The sequence below is a fragment of the Nipponia nippon genome, unplaced genomic scaffold (genome assembly GCF_047370975.1).
Source record: "Nipponia nippon isolate SJK-2023a ecotype South Korea unplaced genomic scaffold, ASM4737097v1 scaffold_1, whole genome shotgun sequence".
Lineage (NCBI taxonomy): Eukaryota > Metazoa > Chordata > Aves > Pelecaniformes > Threskiornithidae > Nipponia > Nipponia nippon.
In genome coordinates this window covers 91,871,117-91,896,523 of record NW_028262290.1, presented here as the reverse complement: position 1 = coordinate 91,896,523, position 25,407 = coordinate 91,871,117, and the positions used below count along the sequence as shown (strand labels likewise).

At 38.2% G+C, this 25,407-nt stretch overlaps 1 protein-coding gene across 2 annotated transcripts in view; it reads right to left on the bottom strand.

Moving 5' to 3' along the window:
- Positions 1-25,407, bottom strand: part of GMDS (GDP-mannose 4,6-dehydratase) — a 431,344-nt gene that overhangs the window by 261,173 nt on the left and 144,764 nt on the right. The gene's annotated exons all lie outside the window — the stretch shown is intronic.

The following is a 25,407-nucleotide window of genomic DNA, read 5'->3' as shown; positions in this document are numbered from 1 at the left end:
GTTGTTTGGACCTGCTGGTAGAGCTCCTAGACTCTGAAGAATTTTCTCTCACTGCTGCCCATCCAAGTGGCACATTCCTGCTTCCTTCTACATCCTCTCTCCAACCCAGGGATTTTGCTTCTGTATGCCAGTTTTTGAAAAAATGTTCCCTGTTTATACTGCCAATGTTGTAAAAAAGGAAAGTGGAATGCACATTTAGAGCAATCTCCTCTGTCGCCCTGACCCAAGGACGAATTACTCTACTGATGTCCCCTCTGGCTGATGATTGACTTTCAGGAACATGCTCTAGGGTGATGGCAATGTTACAGTCCCTTTATATGACCTAGGCTAGAGGTTAGTGAGACACTACCAAAGTCAAATAATACAAATCTGTGATTCCCCCCTTCATTAGTGTTCAGCGGTGGGTAACTATTAATGGTGTAGAGGGTAAATGACCATAGCTGGACAAGCTGAGCTATCACAGTGGGAAAATCTGTCACTTACCAGGTATTTTTTCAGGGTCTCTGCAGATTCAGACTGACAGCCCTGTATTCATTCATCTCCTATTAAGCCACTTTCCCTATTCAGTAATCACTAGGGGTTTAAGGCTTATTTACACAACAGATGAAATAAAAATAATTAGATTAATTTGAATTTGCACTTATGATTAATTTAATACAGGTATGAAATCTAAATTGTGTTACTGTGCTCCAAAATAAAAATGTTCTCACACAGTTTTGATCTGAAATAGCTAATGGTATGAACAAAAACCAACTTTACTTTTAAATTTTTTTTAACCAAAAGAAAAAAAAAAAGAAACCTGATACTTTGGCTTGTTAACCTGGTATGACCCAGCTGAAATTGAGCACTGATCTACTGAGAAGTGCTGAGCCCTTTTTGTTTTAATCCATTTGGCACAAAGATGGCAGCCACTTAAGGTCTCTCAGCTTCGCTGTCAGAGTAACTCTTGGGAAAACATCTTAATGAATAGGTAATACAGTCAATAGTGCACTAATGAACAAAAATTAGTATATTTACCATATGGCTAGCACCTTCACATATTCACAGTAACATCCCAGGTTTCTAACTAAAGGCAAAACACTTACTAATTGTAGTAGAACCAGGAATTTACCTATATTAAGGTATTGTTTCCAACAAATAACCTGCTAAAAACATCACCCCAAAATGCAAATCTTTGCTTACATATTCTACTACAAAGTACATGGCACATGTAACTGAGGTGGTCTTAAATCAGAGATCCCAGATTATAAAACCTCTTAACCAGAGTGAGCAATGAGCCTGTAGCAGCAGCACTGGGAACTGTTCTCCCTGGCTGATGAAGAGACCAGTTTCACAAGAGATGCTTTTCCCTATTGCCTTATGAATGACCTCAATCTTCACCTAGAAAAATCACTCCCTGGGGTGTGAAGTAATTGTGCCTCCACACTGGCTGGGTCTGAGTGTCCCCAAGCAGAAACCACCAGCTTTGTGCCTGTTTGGTGGTTTTGTAATGTGGACTATTGTTCACCAGGGACAGGACTCAGACCTCTAAACTCCTATCATTTTGGAATGCAGGTTAGACTAGTATGGCATTCATGAAAACAGAAAATGCTTTTATCCACTAAAACCTCCAACACCAAAAATGCTGGACTGTTAAGACACTATGTACAGTGTAGGGGCAGTAGCATAGCAAATACAGATAAATGCACACTAAATTTTAATTTGATTCTAATTCAAAGTTAACAATGTAAGAGTTTTATAAAATACTGGATTGATTAAGTAGTTACAAATGAAGCAGGGCAGAGGACGAAAAGGTGCTGAGTTATCCATTACCATATTAGGCATGTGTATGAAGGCTAAAAACAAGCCACACTTTCTGAAAGATTAAACATTTATTCAGTGGAAAAAAATAGCTGTAATACCTACAGATGAGAGTTTTCGAACAGCCTAATTTACAACAACTATCTTAAGTGCCTGAATTAGGAAGCTCTTCTCCCTGAACACCAACAAAGACAGTGGTGAGTCAGAGCAGAAAACCTAACGGAGATACTCTTGATCATGTTTTGGGGAAAATATACACACAATAGTTTTTTAATTTAGCTACCCAAGATAGATGCTCCATTCTAACCTCAAAAATCCAAAACTATCAGTTACTGTCAACTGCATAAAGTAAGCCATGCAACTAACAACTTTTTTTGAAAAAAACACTAGGAGTTTTTGTAATGACTGGAGTAGGGAAAAGAAGATCCTTTGCCTGACAAATTTTGAACCTGAAAATTTTCTCAAAGAGTATTGAAGGCACAGATCCAATATTTCTTTGCCCTCGTTGGACAGACTTGGTGACAAAGGGAAAGCACGACATACCAACAAAACACAAATTGCCTACTTGGAACATGTTAGTCTGAGTGACCTTGGCACTCCCTTCCCATGTACAATGCAGAGACCGTGCTTTTGCAGTTGTCATCATTGATCTCTGGAGATACTGTGAATGTATATGTTTAAGATGTGTCTATTTAATTTGCCTTAAAGAATACTAAAAAGGAATCTGACTCCTTACATACATGGGACTTCTGTACACTATCTTCACTGCTGGATTCATCCTTAATATAGTACATTTCAAGTACATTCTTGGGCAAGTAAAAATTTCCACAGCAAGTCTTACCCATAGGATGATAAAATTCTTTTGAGAAAAGCATAGTTTCATTAGTTATGACATTCCTGGAATCACAGGACACAATACAAATACACTGAACCACATTACGTCTCTTCTTTCACGTGGCTCCAAGAATTACAATGAGTTTTGTGAACTGGTTTCTACCTTTTGAACTCGTTTTCCCACCCCATTTCTTTCTTTCTTTATAATCGTCAGATTCAATCTCTCCAAGAGAACTGAATTTAATAGAGCAATGTTTTAAATATGATGTTTCCCAACTGATCATTCAAAACCAAGCTTAGCAAGGTCTTTAATGAGATTTAAAAGCTTACTGAAAACTATCTAAATGAAAACATATGGGTCTTAGCCTCCACAAGAACACATTCCTATCATGTGTATAAGTACTATATACAAGCCTGCAGACTTAATAAGACTTGCTTCTGACCCATGCATTGTCAACAGTGGTGATATTCTGAAAATAAGTATCGATTTAGCACACACACAGGTTTGGCTTTGTGAGATACTTCATCTCTGTTTAGTCATTTGGAACCATCCAACAAATGGGCTGCCATTATATTAACTATCAGCTTTCAACCAAAAATAGCACGTGCTAGCAGAATATGCTTCAATGCTCTACCTAAGGAATATGAATAACAATTTGAAATTTCATCTCCTTCTTACAGCCTTCTCTGTTTCAGAAGATGGGATTTCTGGAAGGCTGGTGATATAAGAGGAAAGCTTGTGTGAAGCCCCAGGAGGAAATAGGATAATATAAATGTTAATTATTATTCTTTCACTGTAAAAGCAAAGGTGGCTAACCTAACTATAACGTTAAAATAATCTTTGCTCTCTTGAAAAAACTTACAGTAGATTCTTTAGATTTATCAGAGTAGAAGATATGTATCAGGTCTCTAAGCATTGAGAAAGGTTTACACCTGAGAAGCAAATCACAAAGTGGAAAAACTGCTCAGAAATATTTCAAGTCTCACAAGATTCACAGCGGTTACTTTTTTGTATTTTTTAAAATCAATTCTGGTTGCTTTGAATATTCAGTGTGCCTTCCACTGCCAATAAAAGCCACTGGGATCACTTATATCATCTCAGTAAACAAACTGCTCAACCCCTAGGAACAGGCATGTAAAGCATAACATTCCAGTTGCTAAATCTAACACAGACAATGGGCTAAGCATTCCTATAAAATCCTAAACACACTGGAAAAAAAAAAAAAATCCTAGGGATTTTAGGAAATCCAAAGAATTGGGGGGGAGCTGGGCAGTGTCAAAGGGATGGGGAAGAACCTATATATCTAAAAAAAATGTCAGGTAACCTTCTAGGATAGTATGACATTTCCTCTTCCCCCCAGTCCCTTAACTCATAATGAGTGCTTAACTCGTTGCCCTCTCACCCAGTAAAAGAAGGAGTTGAAAGATATCAAATTCCCCCAAACAACTGTATATATATATATTTTTTTTTTATACAGAAAAATAATCAATTCAATAGCTCTGAACTGCTTATTATTAAGCAACACTCTTGATATCTTAAAGCCCTATTCAACTTCTTAGCCAAATAGAAATTGATTGAAAAAATGACTGAAATTCTGGATAAAAGGAATATGCCTTTTGTAGATTTATCTTCTTTCCTATTTCTTTCCCTGTTCTCTCACTAATAAAATAGAAAAAATAAAGTGATCTGTATAAAATTAGAGTAATTTGACAACACGATTATAAGCAGAGAATTAGCTAGGAAAAAGTTTTATAAGTGGAAGCAGAAGTCAACATTTTTTCCTAAAATTCCTGTTAACCCAAGTCATCCACAATATTGCTGCAGCAAGAGAGTTTGGATAACTTGGATTTTCAAGTTTCTTGTGGTGCAAAGGAATAAGCAGTGCAGCTGATAAAAGATGTGCTTCTCTGCCAGTGCTTATGTTGAGGTCCCAGTGGTTGAGTTCCACTGCAGCTCTCTCATACTATGGACTGCAGGCTGAGTGACTGGAGAGACTTCTTGAAGTGGTTAGAAGATTGTTTTTTTCATCAGTGGGCCAGTATTTCACCTTCACCTCTAAGTGTGAAGACCCAAACCAAAGTGCAAAAATAAGCTATTTGCTGTATAGGGATCTTAAATGATCCTTTATGATCTTCATGCTCTATAACCTACCATAAACCACAACAGACTGCTTCAGGGACCAACTCAGTCTTATACAAGTAACCCCAAAGTGGTTTTCATTACACACAAGAGAGAGGAGCTTGAATGTAAACCTGTTCATTGCTCCAAACACATACACCCGCACACACCTTTGCACCCTCAAAAGGAGTACAAATGAAGGGTGAAACAGAGTTAATTCATGGCTCCCCACCATTCATTTCTCCAGTATATTGAGATCTGGGAAATGTATGTCAGGAAAAAGGGGCTGGGATGAAGCAGAAGCCTCACAACAAAAGTGTACTTCTAGGTCTGAAAAAGTTATTTGGGATAACAATAGCAGCAAAACCATGCATCGCCTTTGACTAGCCCCCAAGGGTCAGGCACTGCAGAATCCAAAAGTGGCTACTACCTTTCAGCTCCATGAGCACTAAAAAGTTCATGAACAGCTAAGTTATACTGTTGTTGCCCATATGAGATACAAAAAGAGTGCTGCTAGACTGCCTGAAGTCCCCAACTATCTTTCAGTTGAACTACCCTGCAGCAGAATCTTCCCTAATGGGCAGCAACTTTCTTTGTGCAGCTGAAATACTCAACAATTAGGGGCAAGAGGCCCCCTAACATACTCCACAGTGTATGTTCATATGGCAACTTCTCATGGTTTGACTTGGGTAAGTTTTTCTTATAACTCTCCTCCTGATTAATTTCAAGTTATTGATGTAAACTCTCTGAAATAAACTTTAAAGAGAAATAGCTTGGCATTATTAAAACAGGTTTCCTTTTTCCCCTCTTACAAGTAAAAACTACTACTTGCTTTTTGTTGGGGGAAAAAGAGAAAAAAAATCAACCCAAAGCAAAGAATAAGCATGGGGAAATACTCCGAGTAGTTAAAGTTTTATATTTATCAGACTAGTATGGGTTGATAGTTGGATTCATTATTCAGTTTCTTTAAAAAGTGACTCCTCCCCAGCAAACTGCAGGTGAGGTTGTAAATCCAGCTCACGAGGTCATCATGTTCACCTTTGCCTCTAAAGCAGCCCACTAGTATATGCCTGACCAGTTCAGAGGTATAGAAGAACCATCAGTTGCCTATTATTCTCAAAACGTTGATCCCACAATCCTTAAATTGAATATCCATTCTCCATTTTAATAAAACAGTGTCCTACATCCTGTACACTTGTCTTGGCTGTTGACTATTGATTGAAAGGAGTGTTTTGGAAGAGATCTCCAAATAGAGGTAATTTGTAAATTGTTTGTTCTTCTGCTTATTGATTAGCTAATTTAGTGGATTAAGAGAATTTAACAGACTGGATTAAAAGAGAGTTGCCCAGAGACAGGTCAAAAGGCAATAGACACAAGTTGAAACATAAAAAATTGCAATTAGATACTAGGAAAAAAAAGTTCACAACATGGGTAGTCTAACACTGAAACAAGTTGTGCAGAGAGGCTGTGGCATCTCCAGCCTTGGAGATACTCAGAACTCAGTCAGACACAGCCCTGAGCCACCTGCTGTAAGCTGGCCCTGCCTTACGGAAAGAGCTGGTCCAGATGACATTCAGAGATTGCTCCCAAACTAAATTATTGCACAATTTTAAGAAGACAGGGAGATGGGATTACAGCAGTGTGTTTCAATGTTCAGACACATAGCACCATCCAATGAGTAGACGGTGGATGTACAGCGTGCAAGAGCGAGGCCTGGTCTTGTAGAAAATCAGTGATTTCTACTGGGGGAGTGGAGAGCTGTTCACAGCAACTTTTTGGAGGCACATAGTCCAACTTGCTATTCATCATATCTCCTCCACAGAAGAGCTTTAGATAGAGGAATGCTCAGATCTGATAATAAAAAAATACCAAAGCGGAGGAGGCGAAGGAGGAGGGATATCACAGAACATGACATTCAGTATGGCCATAAACCTTTGTCACAAAAATGTAACCTCCCCATTAGTTTTGCTTATCTTCTCATCCATTTGTTATTAATTTGATGGAACAGGGGAGTTGTCAGGGTTATGTGATGCAAGGGATTTATCTTGCAGAACAATCTCCAACCCACTGTTCAAAGTCTTTAGTTTCAAATTACAGAGACTAGAAAAGAAGCTTTTTAAAAAGAAGCATTGATTCTTTATCCCTTTTCAGAATAATTTTTTTTAGGGATAGTTTCAACAATACACAAGTTTACTCAAGTTTTAAAGCACAAGGCACATGCAGCAAAGTCAGGATGGGTTTTGATGTTTCCAATTTTGTAGCTTCAATGGCTAGTGACACTGTAATACCCTAAAAGCTTTCTTACATACTGAAGTCCAGCTGTGCCAGAAGCTTTAAATGCTCTTTAGTAGAAAGACAAAAAGGAGCAACTTGCAGAGTCACTACAGAACATTCAAAGGGAGATGTAAAAAGATAGCCAATTCATTTCGCTTTATATGTACCAGGGGAATAGAGAGCTATGAATAAAATGCATGCAGGGAATGCAGGCACTTTGAAAGAAATAGCACCATTTTCACTCACTTTCACATATAAAGAAATTAATTTAAAACATACAGGTTATTTAAAATTCTAACATGAAAACTAGGTTATAGTATGAATATGTTGGGTTTTTTTTACTTCTGATTTTTTTAAAAAACTTTCATCCTTGCTTCCTTGATGCATTCAGAACACATAGGAAAGATGCTCTGTGTAGAAGTGATAAAAACATCATCACAAACTAAAAGAAAGTAAAAAGAAACAAACCCCACAAAAGCAACAAACCTTTGCTGTTTAACATCTGCTTTATGATTTTGATAGACTTTTAATGGATGGCAAGATAGATATTGAATTAAAGCAATAATCTACTATGGCACAGCTTTGTTGACAACAATCTCTCCTCTCTTTGCCTTCCTAGCCAACAAGACTGGAAAACATGACTTAACACAATGGACCCTCCCAAGTGTCGATGCAACTCCTGTGTTGCCTAGAAGCTAGAGTTACCCCAATGCTTTGCAAATGACTACCTTGTCTGTTTCTCTTATATCTCCTACTGATGCATAAGGTAAAATCTCCCTAGGTTTATGGGCCCTGCCAGAAGTCTTGCTTTTTCAACTAAAGAAAAATTATATCTTTTCAGTATTTGTTATTTATCACTTAAGAAGATTACTTCCCAGACTGCAATTCCTCATGCCAAATGCCATTGTTTTAGAAAGCTTAGAAACAGTTCAAACAACTGCCGAATTACCAAAAATACTCCTCCCTCCATGAGGAAATAAACTTAAAATAATATTTCATATATGGATTTTTGACAGATTTGCATACAGACTAGAGTCTTTTTACCTTAAGGGTATTTAATCTGGAAATAAAAAGTATTGAACAAATGCAGAACCTTTGTAGAATCATTTCTTAAATTTTTCAAATTCAAGTAAGTACAAATTTAAAACTTGTTTTTAACAAAAATTTTTTTGTTGTTGCTTTTTCTCCCCTCCCCACACATTATCTACCAACAATTGTCTGACCAACTCTCCATTATTTTGGGTTTGGCTTTCTGTGCTATATTCACCTAGTAATTGATGTAGCACAGCTGTCGTGATAAAAAGATGAGAGAAAAAACACTGACTGCTGGTTAAGTCCTATAAGTCATTCTGACCAAGCTGCACACACTCTGAATGAAGCATCTGTAGACGTATGACACATATTTAATAAAAAACCAATTTCTATAATGTTTAACAAAAGCTTTTACCTCTTACTCTATGGAAATCTCTGTAATTTTTCGTTTCCTAAAATTAAAAGCATTTTCTCCTCCTCCCAACAACAAGAATTGCTATCTGCTTCCTTACAGCTAACGGGGTTGAAAGAGCTTCCCTACTTCACAGGGACATTGCAAGAAAAAAATTAATTAGATGAATGTGCCTGTATTACTTATTAATGGGACCATAAACGCAATTAGATGGACTGCCCATAAATATGCCTGACTCAGCCATTCAATTTGAAAGCTAAGGGTGCAGACACAGCCAAGTCACTGCAAGAAAACAAGTTACTATTTCTCTGTGGAGCTGAGGTAAGGTAATTGGAAGCACACTTAAACCACAGGAAATGCAAGATAAAGCAATTTATCTTAGATCTCTTCTACTGTCAGCTACTTTAACATCAAATCACTTCATTCATCACAGCCAAAGAGTGGACAGGTACCTCAGCTCTGACCACACATTGCAGCTTGTTACATTGTGGTGCTTTGGTTGTGGCTGAGCTTTCAAAACAGGTAGGTCTTCAGGGAGACAAATGAGAACATGAAGATTTGAGGAAATAAATAAGCACGCGCTTATTTACACACACACAGAAAAATAAATAAGCATGTGCTTATTTACACACACACAGAAAAAATCATGACTTCTTGTCCTGCACAACTATCTAGGGAACATCCTCTGTGCTGAAGTACCTGTCCAACACCTGTATCACTGTGGCAAAGCAGATGCAAAGTACTCCATCTCAGCAGGCAAACAACGTTTGCCCCCATTCATGCACTCAGTTTATTCTTAAAATACTAAAGTCATATTCTTCACAAAGATACCACCCTAGAGAAGAGAACTGTAAAAACACATCTTCTAAACAAATGCCATCACTTCAGAACTATTCCTGGTCCACTCACTCTTCTGTAAGTCCAATTTCTCCTCTCATTCGCCATGGGTACTAAAAGTGATTAGTACAATGTTACACTTCCACAGACCTAGTTCTACTTTCTGGTTTGCCATAAAGCAACAGAAAACTACATCAACTCCTCTTTAGCTAGAATATTGTCAGCATACCTCAGACTTCTATGTAACTAATTTCTGAGGCTTTTAGTCATTTTTACTGCATGTGCATTAAGAATTAAATTGGGATGGCTAATTGCATGGGACAAGTTCGGATGGATATGTATGTACTGACAAAAGACAGGCTCCCACAGTCACCACCTTCCCAGTTCCTGCTCCAGTACGCCAGCAGGAATGACTGGGAAAATGAATAAACATGCAACAGCACGTGAAGAGATCAGTCGCCAGGGCTTTTCTTTAGTTTTCTTTTTTGAACAGGGCAAATAATTGCCTTTTCTTCCAATGCATAAGGTCGTCATCTGTGAAATTTCACTCCAAAATCTTAAAAAAGGACAATTCCAAAATCAATTCTTTTTTTTTCCTCCACAAAACTAGCAGCATTCTTTTCCTTTTACTTGCTCTTGAGAATAGCTGACATTTAAAAACATTCTTTAAATAAATACAATAGCTTGAGGTTTGTATTTGCCCTGAAAGAAAATCACTGAATCCTTTAAATTTATTAAAATTACAACCAACAAGCTGAAAAGAGCCACCCCACCTTGAAATGCTAAAGTGGGTGAACCATAGTAGATAAGCACTAATACCCTTACCTATAGTGCGTGTACAGGCACTACATATGATTAATTTCAAAATCAGAGTATTAATAGCATCCACAAATACAGTAGCTGATAATGGCTTTGTTGGGAATGATGTAATAAACCTGTAGAAACAGCTTTCTGTAAACTCACTGTAGTAACACGTAACTTTTAACTTTCTATTTCAGGCAAGATGAGGATAGCAATAATTACATACCTCAAAGTGGACTGTGATAATTCTTCATCCTGTGTAGGAAGCTACAGGAGTGGAATACACTATTACCACCACCACTAGCACTCAGATTTTAATGTGGTTATAGTACTTAAGAAACCCTGAGCCTTACATCTTCTCCAGTTGCACCCTTTCAAGGAGAACAGTGATGTTTTCTATGTGGCAGTGAGCACTCTGAACTCAAAGGTGATCTCCCTCATAAAATGCTCTACTTAATCAACTCATCTGCCTCAGAAGGATGTGGGTGGCTAGCTAGAAAGAAACCTGTGGGATGAATCAGAAAAAAACCCCGTGTCTCAACAGGTATGTGGGGTTAAAGGGGAAAAGGCCAAGGGGCAGCAAGCTTAAAGGGATGAGACCCTCTGGTTAAACTTTTTTATTATTTTTCTCCTTTTCTGGACAAGCAGGATGATACTCTCAAAAAATGAATCAGTCTGTTGTTAGATTTTTCTCTTGGCATCCCCTTTGCCTTTACTTTATTCTTATATTTATTATTGACTACTAAAGTCTCTCCACTACAATTCTTAGAAAATAATGTATAGGCATCAATTTTAAAAGGCAGCTTTGGCACTCATGAGGCATGGTGATCACAAATCAAAGCAGAACATTGCAATTGATTTGTGTACTGTAACCCACAACAGTAACCTCAGCCCCATTTTTCACCTATCTCTTGGGTTCTGACACAGAGAAAAGGACTAGAAATAGTAGCTGCTTTTCACTTGAACATTAAGATAAACCATACAGGAAATATGGATGTGGTAGTCAACTAATCACATAAAACCAACAAGTTTGGGAGTTTCCCCTCACGCCCCCACGAACAAATGCTATCATACTTTAGTCCACCTGACTGTGCCCTAAGACAGCATGGAAATTCTTGTCTCGTGTAGTGCTAGAAGTGACAAAAGACCATACTGACACCTACAAGACAGCGTTCCTCTTCATCTATGCTAGTGTGGCATTCAATGTGCCAGTAAGCCCCCCCTAAGCTTTGAGTAAGACTTGACTGGCATATAAAAAGCTCCCTCAGCTTTCAAAGTGAATTTTGCAGCCTCAGGATGAGGCATGTTGGAAAAGCAATGTAGAAGACAGGACCAAGTTGCCAAAATGTAGTGAACAAATCATTGGACACGATCAGTGGGAACATCAAATTTCACAAATAAGGTGAAGTCTGGAAAATTGTGTATGGCTGCATTTTAGTTTTAAAAAAATGTAGAGCTCAGGCAGACGCCAAGTCTATTGTATGCAAATATTTTATTTCAATTAGCACTTTTCAATCATGCTTTTTCTTTTCTGAATGACTCATGGATATCTCAGTCAAGAAATGGCAGGATCATAAGCACATGCCAATAGGGTGCATTTATCTCACAGAGAGATAAACGTGGACGGAAACATGTAAATCTATCTCAGGATTTTTTCAACCTGTCTTCCCTTCCAAACACATTTACTCTACATGCCTGCAAGCCTCTGTAACACAGCGTACTCAGTCTCCATGACCTTCCAAGCAAGCAGTATTCACAAGAATTTAATTGAAACGAAGGAAATTGTGTTTCCAGAACTTGTCAATCACGCAGGAAAAACAAAACAAAACAAGTTCAGCCTACAAGTTTTATCACACTGTATTAAGCCAAAGAAGGTCATAATACTAACTTGCTTGCAAACGCACATATGAAAACGGGGAATCTTTAGAACTTCTACACGCCACCGAGAGAGTCCTGCTGCACAGGTCATTATGAGTGGTGATTGTCCATGAGGGAGACATGCTGAATAGCTGTGAAGTATGGCTGGATGAAAAAATACCACAAGTTAAGATCCGTGATTGCACACAACACTGACATAAGCTAAAAATGCTATGTCTCGCAGCTGCAGTAGGAGTTTTAGTTAATTTCCAGAGTGCTGACCCCAAGCTGCTTTGGGGCCCTAAGCATCCTCACCTGGGATACAAGAAGTTCTGTCAAGGAACCGCAAGAACATGGGGAGAAGCATACTGGTGCTGCCTGTTAGCCAGAGAAGCAGAGGAAATTGCAAAAGTGTCATATGGGATCTTGGAAACATAAGTCAATTTTTGATCCTGCATCACTATTATATACTAAAGAATCTGTGCTGGGAAGGCTAGGAAATGTAAATAGTCAATGCTGATGAAGAATTCTATAATTGGTAAAAAATTAAAAAGTTTTGGCATGAAAACAAAACCTCAGCAAGTGTTTCACTTTCCACTCCTATAGATTTTAACACCTCTCATGTTGCAAGAGTGCTCCCTCCACACACACTTTTAAGCTGATGTTAACTGCAGTTGCATCTGAAAATATGTATTTTTAATACCGGTTAGTTTCTAGGCAGTAATCCCTTTCTCAGAAACTGAAAGATTTAAATGAAGTCATGGTTGCTAAGTGCACTATTCAGCCATATATCATGTTCTCAGAAGTACAAAGAGTACTCAAGGGTGAAGGGTTTTTAGGATAATGTACGATTTCTGCATTAAATACAGAACTGCCATTATATAATTTTAGCATCTTGCCAACTTTTTTTTTTTTTTTTTTTGAGCAGGAGAAGCAGAGCGAAATAAGGAGGCTGAATGGAACTAGAACAGTACTGTTTGTGCTCTGGTGAATATTAGGGAAATGATAAATGATCCCTAAGCACACAGACTGATTTATGCAATAAAAAATAAAATACGGTGGGGTGGAGCCTTCATGTGAAAATCTTATCCTTGGACAGCTATAAGGTATGAAATGCACCCAAGCGTCTCAAATCCCTCAGGGTTGTAATTATCTCATGATAACCACACCCTCGAGAACTGTCTCTTTTGCTCCTCTGTTGGGTGGGAGGAAAAGAAAAGGGAAAGAGGTATATTTCTGATTATGAAAAACAGAAGATTGATAGTTTACATTAGTGAACCCCTTAAGCTCAAACTGTTAAGCGTTCTCATTTTTTCCTAGTTAACAGCATGAGTAAAAAGAAGTCATGTCTCATGTCAGTATGATAAAGGAAAAAACCGGAGATAAAGAAAAGCCATTAAGACAAATACAAGTCAAAAAAAGCCACATATATACATAAATCAAACTTGTCAGTAGCTCTAAGTTAATACAATCATGGGATTAATAAACGCAACAAAAAAAATGCAATTAAACCTCATTCTGCAAAGGCTGTTACTCAGAAAATTCAGATAAACTGTGCTATCCTTACACCTGCAACATCATTTGACAATCTTACCTGCATACAAAAACTACACCTTTTTTTTCCTGCTTGTAGTGCTAAAAGATATCATTAGAGAGCACTGAAGTTTTATACTCTCCATATTCTCTTGTAAAAGTCTGAACTCTTCATAAAAAATTTAGTGGATAATGCTAGGAAGTGTTTTATTTTAAAAAGTGAGAATTAAACCATTTTAAGTTTCTGAGCTCTACTGGCTATACAGATAAACTTCAGTTTCAGGTAAATAGACTTATCTAATATATATCCAATTCAAATTAATTGGTATCTGTTTACATTTTCAGTGTACAGAAATGCAGATGCAGACACCTTTTTTCATGCTATAAGCTTGCCAAATTTATGGAGAAAACAGATATTATACCTGTAAAGTATAGCAATGTATCAGCCTAATAACATATTTACAGGGAATTTTCATCCTGCGGAATGAGGAAATAAACAATGCATTTTCTTCCTCGGGTGAGAGAACACATAGATACTTGATTCACTTTACTGAACTGATAATATTCACTCTCTGCCAGCAGACAGCAACACTGTGCAACATCTTATCATGGGAACTTATAAACATCATATGCAGGTATGAGATCTAATTAGATATCATGCCAAAATTATATAGCAATCTGATCCTTGGAGTCTTGTATATCCCCAACACTACCCCAAGACTTTAGTTCTCATCAACATTTAATAACCACTAACACTTTTGAAATTATAACTTCCCACAAAATTCTAAATGCAAAACCCTTTCAATTAATGTATTTGTATGATACTCAGTATCTGAAAAACTAGTATGCTCATAAAATTGTCTGTAAAGACATTCCAGCACACAGTAGAGCAAATATACACTGCATCTCAGAAGTCTGTTAAAAACATTTATTACTTTCTTCAGATCCACTAGAAATGGCAAAACTGAAGCTATTTTAAGAACAGATGAGATGCAACAGTTGCTCTAAAATGCACATCTTACATATTACAAACTTTAGTGCAGATTAATTCTTTGTCTCTTTAAAATCTGAAAGTTCATCCTTGAAATCTCTCTCAGCTGAAAATTATGGTGCCTGCATTGGGAATTCTTACCTAACCTAAAATACATAGGAAAATTTACAGTTCAAGACAGTGAAAGAGGGGGTACACAAAAAGTTTTTAGCTGTCACGCTATTTTTCTCACATTTCCCTTTGCTATTCATCAAAACCTTGAATGAAGTCTTTCACTGAAGCTTAACTATGACTCCATGATGTTTCTTCTATTGTTACAAGAGGGGATGACTGCCTTGTCAAGGAGACGCTGAGCTTTTAAAATGAAATAGGTATTTCCAACACAATGACTCTACAGTTCATCCATCATCTGTTCATGGCGCTGTCTAAAAGAGGAAAAAAATGCAACGTGCTCCATGGTAAAGATGAACTAAAAACTTCACAGCTGGCAAGTCTGAGATACTGTTTTCTCAGTAAAGAGTAAGGCCACATACAGAGAAACTGATTGACTGCTCACCAGTTTTTTTTTTTTCCCCTGTCACTTTACTGCTTTGGTCTTGAACTGTATAGAAACCTATAAGTACAGGAATTTGATTTTTATAATTTGATTTCTTTTTTTTTTTTTTTTTTCCTTTAAAACTGTATCAAAATATTCATACATTTAAAATCGGGGTTTGGAGTTTACTTATGATATTCCAGTATTTTTTTGACAAAAGTAGATATCTGAACTTATTAAAAATACATTTATGATGCATAGAAAAACATTTCAGTTCCCTTTCTTTGCAATCTGAAGTAAGACTTTTACTTTTGAAACAGAAGACTGCAGATATTATCTTTGATAACTAGCTCCAGATCTGTTCAGCATGTTGTCCAGACTGTAAGTCCTTATTAAAAGTTTGCATTCATATGTAATATACTACAGAACAATAGATCAACAGGCTCAAGTTCCTCTAAAATTTCCTATGTGTCTTATTCTTTATGTGTTTTTTTCAGCAGGCTTTTACTGAAAAATGAATAAATGATGTAAACATAAATAACCTCAGCTTAACCAAAGCTAATTTTGAACCTCAAGCATATATGCAGATTCAGCAAAGTTGAGAAGTTCCCCATGGACACAGGGATTCATCCTGGTGCAGCTGCTGGTTGGGTCAGGGTCTGTTTATGAGACTTCACTTTTTTGAGGAGGTGGAACGTGATCACCAAAAACATGGTATGTACACATACGCTATGGTGATATCACATATGATCAAAAAAAGCATAAACACACATTTGGGGTGGTTCTATATTTTTAAACTTCCACTGTAATCTGCCCTCCCGAACCCATTACCCTTCTCCCCAGTTAGAGAAATTAGTAAATCTGTATCCAAAGCCTGGAGCCATTAGGTCATGTTTTGGCAGACCTTGATGTTCACAGAGCTGGTTGGGCACACAACCAGCACTATGCATTGACAGGATACTGCCAACCACGTTTCAGAAACTCAGAACTTCACAGTGGTGAGAGTAAGAATCCTGTACATAAGTAAGTATGCTATGGAAAACGCTTACAGCTACATGAGCAGCAGGAGTACTTTCTGGAATGTGTGTAACCTCACTATATCAATGCACGCACTGAGAAAACCCTTAATTGCATGCTGATTAAGTAACTCCCCAACACTAGGCTAAGGAGAACCATCAGCTGCTCAAAATTGCAGCATAAACCCCAGAGAGGTTGGAAATAGGACTAATGCAAGGGTTTTATTAATAGGCATGAAAGGGGCAAACTCCATGTGACTTTACCCATCCATGCCTCACAAAACAGTCTTTCCTATTGCTTCATTCAGGTTCCAAGAATTAAAAAACAAAACAAAACAAAACAAAAAAAACAACAAAACCCAACAACACTGTATTGTTTTACGCTAGTCTGTCTTGGCAGCCTATTGCATTCTGGCTGTAGAAGTGTCTGTTTTCACATTTTAAGCCCTCACGGCAATTATCTTGCTCTCAGACTAAACCTACAGAGCATATTTCAAAAGAAGTTACATCTAAACAGAGGGAGTTCAACAGTGATCAATGTTGAACAGGCCTCAGTGGCAATAAACTATTTACTGCCTTAACCTTTTAAGTTTGTACAACTGAAGCGCTCAAGAGCCCTGTGATGAATTAGCCAAAGTGTTTGGTTGTGAGTCGAGCAGGCGCTGGTTCAAATCATCTGTCCAGCAACACCGTCTGCCTTACAGCCCCTGCAAACAACAGCCGGCTGCTGAAGCGAGCATCTGCTCATCCTTTCTACAGTTCCATTGCCCAGCTGTATTTTCTACCAACTTTTACTATGTCCACCACCCCTAATGGAGTCAGTTTGGAAAACAAAGCCCATCAAAAGCTGGGCATGATCCTAATCATCTTTTTATTACCCTCTGGATTATTACCTTACAGAAGACGTAACAGGGAGAGCACATCAAAGCGCATCCAGCACACTCACTGCTACAGTAGCTGATTTAGATCTGCTACCCTCCTCTTGCAAGATTGCCAAAATAAATTGAAAGGGAAAAAAGAATCACGCCTATTGCATTAGCGTCGTTGTCACCAGCACTTTCCCACCACCCTGCTGCTGAAATACAGTAAGAGGAAGTAATCCACTGCAGATGGTTGAAGACACCTAAGGCTTGGCAAAGTACTTTTGGAAAGCCTGTCTTTAGAGAAGTTAGTTTTTATAAATTTCAACTGGAATTATTCTGTCTATAACTAAAATGCAAGGCTAGCTCTTTTCTTTTAAAGTTGTGTTTGTAATTCTGGGATTGTTAGAATAGGTTTTTAAAACCAGTGAGACCTCTGTAGGGCTTCTGTTTTTACAGGTTCAGAAGAATTTGATTTCTACCACCACTACATGGAAATAAACCAGGTGATCTCTCTCTCAGGTGTGTTTTCAGATGAAACATCTTAAGATTTTTTTTCTCTTTAGGTAGATATATTCATGTGAAATTCATAGGCTAAGATATCACATATACACACCATAGTCAATTCAAGCTTTCTAAATAATCTACGGAAATAAAAAATCAACTTTATGATTTGATTTTCCGTATAAAATTTGGAGTTATTATTTGCATTTTTATTTGAATTTCAAAAGGGGACAGGGTTTTCGGTTTGTGGTTTGGTTGTTTTGTTTTTGTTTTTTGTTAAACACTACTTCAGTGTTTATAATTCAAATGCTTTAGTATGTAGCATACTAGTGTAAGAATCTGGAAGCAAAACCAGAAACATGAATAACTGCTTAATTTCATATAGAGTAAAACATTAAAAAACCCCATAGCTGGTATTATTTAAGTCTGCAGGTGAGAAAACTGAAAGAAGCATCAGCTATTTCAACTGATACATACATAAATCCAAGGAAAACAAAATTACTAAAGGAGAAGGAAGACATTTTTTGTTGCAATTACTAACTTCATAAGGAACAATTATACATATAGAGCTAATACTACTTACAGTTTTTCTTGTATAAAAAAGTCCTGCATAACGCAGGCCATATGACTTCACTCAGCGATTCTTATATCAAGCTGTATAAATAGCTAGTAGTTATTTATATCTCTTAGGCAGGCATCCAATCTTGATTTAAGGACTGCAAGTAATGGAGAATCTTTCACAGCCTTTGGTAAGCTGCTCAAATGCTAATTGTCCTCACTTTTAAAAATTTACACCTCTTCCCTAGTTTGAATTTGTTTAACTTTAGTTTTCAGCACTGGATCTCCGCATAATTGCCTGCGAGGTTAAGCACCCTGTAATACCAAACATCTTATTCCCTGTGTGAACAGGATCAAATAACTCCTCCACATTTACTTTAATGAGGTAACTCTAGTGGCCTCCTAATGTCATTTACTGGGAAGGCTGTTTTCCAGTCCTAAAAATAATTTTTATCTTTCCTCTGAGTCGTTTCCCTATTCTCAACATATTCTGAAAAGCAGAAGACCTGCAGCGTTCTCATATTAGTTTATATAAGCAATATTGACTCCTTATTTCTACTCAGTAGCCTCTTGCCAGTGTATCACCTTCAGTGTTTTTCTGTCATGTCGCTGCCCTGTGCATAGTTCAGCACCTACCGGAACCCATAAATTCTTCTGTAGTTTCTATTGTCCAGCATACAATTCCCCCCCACCCTTTTACATGACTAAACTGCTTTCAGAGACAGAAGTGCCCACTTCTGCAGGGGATGGAGCTGGGCTAACACATTTGCTGGACCTTAACTGGCACCTCACAGAGCCACCTTGGGTATCCCTACTCCATATTCCCAAAACCAGGGGTGCTGGGCATTGCCAAGCGCCCAAATTAGCCTGTCTCAAACCGTACTCACTGTCTTGAGCAGAGCAGCACAACCGTGCTGCATGCCACAGCAGTGCCGTACCTACCAGTGCTGCCAGACCAAGTACAGCTGTTAGGCCAGAGGTGAGGTTGGCAGTGGCCACAGGCGTACTGCTGGGAGGAGGAGGAGAAGAGGAGGTTGCAGGAGTCATTGAACCACAGTCCGCAGCACGCCAGGAGGCTGCATGAGTGAGCATCGTGCCACAGAAGCCACACAGACCATATTGCACAGGGCAACTAAGCTGCTGCTGAACTTCTCAGGCACCCAGCGCAGATGGTCATCAGCTCCCCTGCCTGTATTTGTGCTCCCCTGTATGCCTCACATCAGAGTGCCCCAGTGCCTTCTCCTAGAATAAAGACTATATCTTACTCCAGCACACTTACCTTTATCAACCCAAGGCGAAATATAGTTAAATGGAGTATTAAACTAGTTTGATCAAACCCTTTTTATTTAAAAAACTTGGAAATGGCAATCAATTCTATTTGCAAACTGTAAAGCTACTCAAAGATTATAGCAAGTTACTAAGGAACAAAACACTAGATTTGTGAATTACGAACCTATTTGGAAGCCTGATAACATGATTATAAAGAACGAGATAAAAAGAGAGTATGCGAGAAGGAAGAAATGGGAAATGTCTCAGTATTATGTTATAATTCTGCCTTATTTCTAAAAAGTAATAGTTTTGATGACATCAAGAAACCATCAGACAGATAGCTAACGATTCCTCAACACTCACCTTTAAAAAAAAAAATTATAAAGCTTAAGTTAAGGTTGTGAGTATAGGAAGTGGGAAGGTCTGGTTAAAGAAACTACTAGTGCTGCTTCTCTGGGGTTTCCATAAGGGAAACTAGCTAGCTGGAAGTAGTGTTTCCTTGTGGTTTTTAAATTAAATGGTACGTTGGGAAACTTATTTGTCTTTTAAATTTGCATACAAAGCTGATCCTTTCCTACACCGTAACACTGCGTTGAAGACAGGGTTTTACACTGGTACCTGGAAAATCTAAGCAAATGGGTCTTGAGCTCAGGACCCCAGGCACGTGCAATGTAGCAGCAGTGACTTACACAGCTGCAGATGGGAAGTACAATGTCCAGGTGGTCACAACCCTTCTCCTGGCGCAGACCATCACCAGAAGTCAAAGGCATGTTACTGTAGGCGTTGGAGTTTCCCTTGCTGCCTTGCTACACAAAAGTTGTGAGACAGAGTTAAGACCTTGCTGTGCCTCCCAAGAAGGGCAGGAATAAGACTCCAGCAAAGACAGCTGCATCAGACTAACCTCTCTTTCTGGCCCTGCTGGCACCAACTAACCATCCATTCACAAGCAGATGCGCTTTCAAACCTCTGGAGCTGATTTGCCAGATAAGGTTGCAATGATGAAGACAGTTTACCTTCATCAGCATCTTTATCGAATTAGGGACCTCACTCAGATTGATCCAAAATGAAAGCGGGGCAGGGGGGGCGGGGGGAATCTCTTAGATCAAGCAGACAAGATGACCGTCCCTCCCAGTCTTGTGTCTCAAAGTTACGCTCCTGCATTTGTCTCCTGAGTCACATCACTAAACCCCTCCATCTAGAGGCAGAAAGAAAAAGTAGATGAACAGGACTGGAGCTCCTGAAATTCATTAACTTTGTCACAATGCCTTATAACACCAAAATGTTCAGTAAATCTACCCCAAATCTTGTCTAAGCAAGTAAAGTTTTACTATAGTTCAGGTCAATTCTGCTGTATCTGTTCTGATTTCATCTGCAGAGAGGAACACACTGGAAATAGCTTTTTTTACACTGTGAAAGCACTTCATTAGTGAGTTAACAGTAATTGGAAAGCAAATGAAGGGTTTTCGCAAATACAAGACACCTCTCACTTGCGCTGATGAGCTCCTCCTTTCATTTGTATTAGTTTCCTCCAACATCACAGGATACACTTTTGCTAAACTTAATTATAAAGGTTTAGTGAATTACCACCCCCCCAATAAATAAATGAATAAATAAATAAATAAATAAATGGTGTTTGACAGTATCACAAGATGCACTCATTTTCTGCATTAATGGGAGGAAAAAGCCCCCAAAACCAGAGACAGACATCTGGGTTTGTTGGGAAAAGGAAAATAAGTCATAAGAAACTCTCCTTCAGCTCATTTTGGGACCAGGCATTGTAGGAGTGAAATCATAAAAAATTTGTTTTCTCCTTGGCTTTATCTCTCTGGCATGAAGGGATCTGGAGAACACAAATGAAGTAAACTTTGGAATGCCTGTAATGTGGCCAAAAAGCATTAAAGTTATTGTTTTATATATATGACTATACATGGAGGGCCTTGATTCTAATTTACTGAAAGCAACAGCACACCACCTTTGGGGTACGTGTAGAATAAACCCTAGGGAGAATGTACAGACACACACACACTTATGTTTGCATATACATGTGTGCACACTAGCACCCCTCAAACACATCCACTTGTCATATTCTGACAGCTGCATAAGTCAAAGAATTTATCTATGTGAATCTGCTAAAAATTATTTTGAGAATTTTTAAATACTATCATCCATCAATTTTTCAAAATCTTCTCCCAAGGTAAACAGGAAAACAAATTTGTTGATAATGGTACTGTTTTCAACACATAATATGCATTGAAAAACATAGAAAATCTACTGAACCATCTAAACTACATCATCTAACGGAAAACTTTAATATACTTATTCACAGATTTTGTTCATCCTTCTTCAAAATTCAATTTCAATGAAGGGCAATTAACCTTTAACTATTAGAGCATTTTCTTCTGAAAGCAATCTCTTTTCACAAATGAACCGAAGGGCGGGGGGTGGGGGGGGGAGGGGAGGAAAAAAAATAAAAATCAGACTTGACATACAAGTTTCCACAAGTTGTCTCAACATCCAACATCTGCTTTGGGCTTTAAATATAGATACATCTAAGAATACATAATGATTGTGCGTTCCAAAATAACAGCAGGCAAGTTCCATTAGCTCAGAGAAAATGAGCGCATCACTCGATACTTTTGAGCACCTTTTTTTGGCACTACAAGACAGGAAAAGCACATTATGTGATGAGTAGGAGTTTAATTGCTCCAGTGTTTTAACTTAGCCTGTATAAATACAACTTGTTGCATTGTTCTATATAGTGTGAACAATAATTTATAAAGAGTTCCCTAAACTATGTTAGGAAAGCACATTACGAATTAATAGGCAAGGTAGGCTATACCCTGTCAAAGGAAAAAGAGAGTAATTTGTTGCTAACAGGTGCTAAAAGCCATAAACAACAGAATGATACCTGCTAAACACTGAAACGTGCCTGTTTTCCTAAAGCAATGCCTGTTTGCTCGAAGAGCCCACCTTACCTCTCCTGAGGCTCGAAGCCCTCCCCACTTGCACAGAGAAGGCAGCACAGAGGTCCAGACAGATGCCTGCTCACTGTTCTTCCCTTGAAACACCATCTGAAGGTCATCCTAGCCTCAGCCAAAATCCTGCATCCCCCAGAAAGTCAAAAGAGGAACATAAAGTACCTGAGATTTCTATTTTATAGCACAAGTTTATGGAAGTGTCTTTTTGTTCTCTCAACAGCCACAGAGCCTCTTGGCTTTCCAACTGTTTATATAAGTATCACTTTTCTTTGCTTGATGTAAAGACACGCTGTTTTGGTTGACATATACTAAGATCTTAAATACACAGCCCTGGAGGTCATAAAATTTGGCTGCAGCTATTCTCACAGTGCCATGGTAAGCCAGCAACAGTCCCAATACTCCTATGTCAGGCGCACCATTAACACCAATTCTCACAAAATGGTACCAACATTAACCTGGAAATTTGAAGAAAAAACAGAGGAGTAGAAATGGAGAGTCTGGCAAGCTTCAGTAAAGAGGAGAGAGGAAAAGTGGATGCAGACCGAGACTTCTTCGGGCACATTTTCCTTTATTTCAAGATGTGAGAAAAGCGTTTTGGGGGCATCTTTAAAAAGAAAATGAAAATGTTTTTCTGAATTGCCTGCTTTTCTGAAGCATTAAAGTGATGGTCATTACTCTGATCCCCTGGCAGCACTAATGTCAAGAGAGAAAACAGCCGAGTGGTGGATGCCACCGTACAGAGTGCTAGCAGGAGAGGGCCTGATCCAAAGTTTAGGGAAGTCAAGAGGAGTCTTGCTCCTGACCTCATCACTTGTTGGATCAGACCCAGGGACTGCACGAGCAAACAGCCTGTGCTATTGACGCGAGGCTCAGAAAGGAAGCTGCACGTGCATAAAGTAGTTTTGCGATATGAATGCAAGAAGCTGTTATCACGGGAATAATCACATAAGAAGTTACTTCACGAATTGTTAAAGAAGGAGCTTTGTCTTAATGTCCTTGGAAGATTTCTGACACTGAAGTAATTCCTGTACTTTAAGCAGTAAAACACTGTATAACTGTTACTGTATCTACAGTATATGCTACAAGACACTTATTTTTTGTGCTTGGCTGTAATCTACAACACATTCTACAACTGCATGGGGAAAAATAACCGTTTAACACTTATTTGAGGGCATGCGTGTACTCCAAAGCTTTAAAAAGCTGTTTTTTATGGTTTCAAGAACACAGGAAGAAAGCATTGACAAAGGTTTCACATTTTTTCTGTGTTTCTATTAAAAAAAAAAAAAAAGGGAAGCATGTTCATTGAGGAGCTCTGTGTGAGCGTGCGGCAGTGAAAACTACCACAGCAATCCAGATGGAAAATGCATCTTGGTCTCTGTGCTGCTTCTATAGCTTTTGACTTGATGAAGGTGGGTGGGCAGAACTTGGAGAATTTGGCACCTGCACAATCAGAGTCTGTAAAGTTAGCAATTTGGCTATACTATGGTGATGAGGAATGTTGAATAACATCGTGACCAAAATTGGCTCTGCCTAGGCCAGGCGCTTACACGTGTAGCTTTTTCCTATGTTCTGTACATCGTACGTGGTTTCTAAGGGGTCCAAATACCAGCGGAAATAAGTGCTTATCTGTCAAAGAGTCAGGAAGACAGAACAACAAAGGTGGAAGGGATTTAAAAAAAATTCTTTTGCTGTCCTACCCCCAACTGAGAAGAGCTTGGCGCTTCCTCTTATTCCCAGCTGTTCCTAGTGCATTTGGCTTTAATCAGGTGCAGGGCAGGAACTCAACATCCTGTTGCCTTGCTCTGATTAGGAGGAGTCGAATTCTACAAATTGGCAGATTTCTTCTTTTAGTGTTCCTTATTTGATGAATCATTTGTTTTAAAGTATTTGGAAAAGGCCATTACAGAGGCAGTGGACCCAGCTTGTTGCTATTTCCAAGTCTATTTATAACTGCTGCTCTAAAGAGTTTCAGCAAAATGCAGTTTCTTCTCCTTTAGCACGCAGAAAGAACTACCCTGTTAAAGCAATGGCACAAAGGAGCAGTGATAAAAGGCCCGAGGCATCTGTAATCCACAACATGCTAATAAAAACATACAGAAATGTGATTTAGAAGCCATACCTTTGAGGTTAATGATCCCTTTAATGTCCATGCTAAATAATCTCAGTTCGAACATTTAAGCGATTTAAGCTATTCCTACTATCAACCTTGCAAACCTCACTTTAAGTCTTTAAGTCATACTTTCTGTCCTTTCATTTTAGTCCTTTCCTACAAAGATTTTGCAGTCATAATTTAACTGATTGAGCACAGCCTGCTTTTCCATACTGTTAGCAGTAGCAAACCTGTAACTCTAAACATTTAACTTTTGGGGATAGTTACTAAATCAGTTGATATAGTTAAAGATGGCACAAGAGCCATTAAAAAAAAAACCAAGTATCTTTTGGTCGAAGGCAAGATGATTGCTTCTCTAACTGAAATTACAGTTGAAAATACACTTAGAAAAGGAGTACAGAAAATAAATAATATGACCATCTAAAATGTTTTCCCTCCTTCAATACTGAAAATAACAAGAACAAAGCAATAAATGTTTTACTACTACTCCTTTTCACTTTTCTTTTCTTTTTCCTCCTGGTTTAACTTGAGAGAAGCCAGCAAAAGAAGGGATGACACTTCACCCTACCCATGCACAGGATTTTCTCTTCCTTCTTCTTTTTACTTTGCATTCTCTCACTTCAAAAAATACAAAAATACAAGATGCTGACCAGACCAAGAGAGTATTAGATTTTGGAATAAACTTTCAAAATTACCCATATTGCTTATAGAAGAATCTTTCTTCTCAGGGAGGACTCACATTCATTAAGAGAAGTCTAGAAACTACATATATCCAAGTTTGACTCAGATACTAATCAGTTTGGGTTCATTACAAAGCAAGAAGTTGCTGGAAAGATCTACTTTGTATGTTACTCAAATTCACTGGAGCATTGAAAGTCAACTATGCTGTACTTTGTTTTCAGCTTTTATCTGCTCCCAGTTACAAGCTGCTGCCCAATTTTATCACAAATCATATATTTTATGATTTATGACTCAGATCATCATCTGCCACACAGAAGGCTAGCTATTCTGTTTGCTAACAACATCTCAACCATGAAATGCAACTCTGTACAATAAAAACTAGACAAAAGGACTACATCTATCCTTC